Consider the following 2,500-nt stretch of genomic DNA (forward strand, 5'->3'; position numbering starts at 1 on the left):
GTGCAGTTGAGATCCGTTCCTATACATAATATATGAGCAGTGAGCTTTTATCCCGGGTGAGACAGCAGTGCTGGGGAGCAGAGCAGAGCAGAGCAGGGGCTGCTGTATGTAGGCCACTGCTGGAGTGCAGGAAGAGCTCAGGGCACCCGCACAACTCTCTAAACTTACTGTCTGTACTCACTTGGTGTGTGTGTGTGTGTGTGTGTGAGAGAGAGAGAGAGAGAGGGAGAATGATGTGTGAGAGACGCAAAAAGTGTGTGTGTGTGAGAGAGAGAGTGAGAGAGATTGTGTGAGCGAGACAAAACTATATATACTATATATCTATACTAACTATATATACTAAAGGATAAAGCAACTGAGTATTGTGCGTCGTCTCAGGTGTGTGAGTTTGTCCTTCTCTTTATGCAATGAATTTGTGTATGCATGCATGTGTGCGTGTGTGTGTTTAATTATCATGCTTCTAATTGTGAGGTTAAGACTCCTCTGAAGGTGCAGAGCAGCTCCCTTGAGGATCTACTGCGGCTCGTATCAAGGGCAGCGCTAGCGTTAGCATTCACCTTAGCGTAGCGTTATATAAGCCCCACTGCCATTCATAAAATATCGCACCAACATCAAAGAGCCACACAGCCCAAGCACACTCATTAAGAAACGCATGGGCGTTTCATCCCTCCCCGTACACACACACACACACACAGTACACGCACACACACAGACACACAGACACACACACACACACATACACACACACACACACACACACGGAGTGAGCGGACTGACTGTAGTTATATAAAGGGAGGGGATTAGGAGGTTGTGGTAAAGTTTCCCTGCTGCTGCTGTGTCAGTGGAGTGCTCTTGGGGCCAGCAGTGTAACATGCTGAGCAATGGAATTTCACAAAGTACCGTATGTAGGACATCTGTAGCGCTACATCCTCAGTACTTTGTGGAGGCTAACGGTTTTGCATTTTTGCATAATAAGGTTGGAGCTAAAAAGTAAAAATATGCAAGCTTACTTTTAAAAAAATCATAGGTAATAATGCTTACCAGTACTGTTTACTGTCTCAGAGAACAAGAACTAATTTGGTTAGAACCATGAAGAAACAATAAAGTCTGCAATAACAAACCATGACCGATGCTTTCTAGTCTAAGTTGAAAGTCACAACAATGTAATGTCAACGATAGCACTTTAAAAAGTAACAGTGCAGCTTGTGTGCATCTTTACACTGACAGAACTCTGGTTAATGGACACACACACACACATAGCATTCTCCTTATTTCAGGTACAGGTGCTATGATACAATCCTCACAGGTTCTTACTGCATATGTTTATTTATTCATGTTGGCTGATGCATTAAAGTTAACACTTTAGCCCTCCTCCTTGATGCTGACGCGAAAAGTTCAACACTTCCCCAAAACCGCACTATGAGTCTTTACGCTACTCGATGTGAGGACCCAACAGCACTGCCTGACCCTCTATTGGCCCAGAAGAACACCAAGGGGCCTGGATGAGTCACCCTGCAAATTCCCACTAACTAGCTCCTTACCCCAGGGATCCTTCCGGGAGGCGTCCAAGGACGCTCTCCCCGAATCACATGGAGAATGTCACTCCGAATCAACCTCAGACCAGTTCCCAAATCCACTTGCCTTCAAATGTGACTCACAGATATTTGTTTATTTTTTGACCAGCTGGTGAAAGACATATGACGGTGATGTAATCAGAACACTAAAGAGACTGGCAGCACTGTAACTTTAAGGTCAAAGCTGCTTTTTGGAGTTAAACGTGTATTTTTTTTTTTTAAAGGTAAGGCTATTTTGGGTGGCAGTGGATGATTCTCAGAAACAGTTTTTATCCGTGGATAGTTCTGTGTCCATCTGGCAACCCAAACAGACAAAACAGCTGAGTGCCATAACATCAGGACAGTACAGAGGCAACTCTACTGGACATAGAGTGATTAAAGGTGATTGAAGGTGCTATGTGAAGATGAAGTTTTTTTTGTTCAAAACATCCAAAAATGATCTCGCAACAGAATATATCAACAGGATATGAAGATACAACAATTTTGATGTAATGTCAAAAATGTCTATGCTCTTGGTTATCCAGATAACCACTGAAGTTAGCATGGTTTTGCAAACCAGCTAGCAACGGGCTGACTCTCTTGTAACTAGATGTACTGCAGTGCGGTACAAAATATGACCACCGCCCAGTCCTACACATTCAAAATAAATGCAAAAATAAATCATGCTTGTCATTTACCATTTGTATCTCCTACTTTTGTGTAAGTAAATGAGTGTGTGCAAAGTGTGTGCTAACTCTGCTAACTACAATTTCTGATTCGGGATAGGGTTTGGGGTTGGGTTTGGTTAAGGTGTAGCCTGGAGGACCAGACCCAATCTGAAAGACTAAGGGTCTGGCCACGAATAAAGTAATGGTCCAACTCGAGGGGCGGCACCAAGCACGCATTTGAAAATCTCAATGCACGCAATTGGATAACACTATGCACTT

At 43.4% G+C, this 2,500-nt stretch overlaps 1 protein-coding gene across 1 annotated transcript in view; it reads right to left on the bottom strand.

Moving 5' to 3' along the window:
* The window catches only part of myo1d (myosin 1D), a 96,379-nt gene that overhangs the window by 56,814 nt on the left and 37,065 nt on the right, over window positions 1-2,500 (bottom strand). The window lies entirely within an intron of this gene.

The sequence above is a fragment of the Alosa pseudoharengus genome, unplaced genomic scaffold, assembly GCF_046254945.1.
Source record: "Alosa pseudoharengus isolate Yale_2024_CS ecotype anadromous, Long Island Sound unplaced genomic scaffold, YU_APseudo_1.1 YU_APseudo_1.1_scf_21, whole genome shotgun sequence".
NCBI lineage: Eukaryota > Metazoa > Chordata > Actinopteri > Clupeiformes > Clupeidae > Alosa > Alosa pseudoharengus.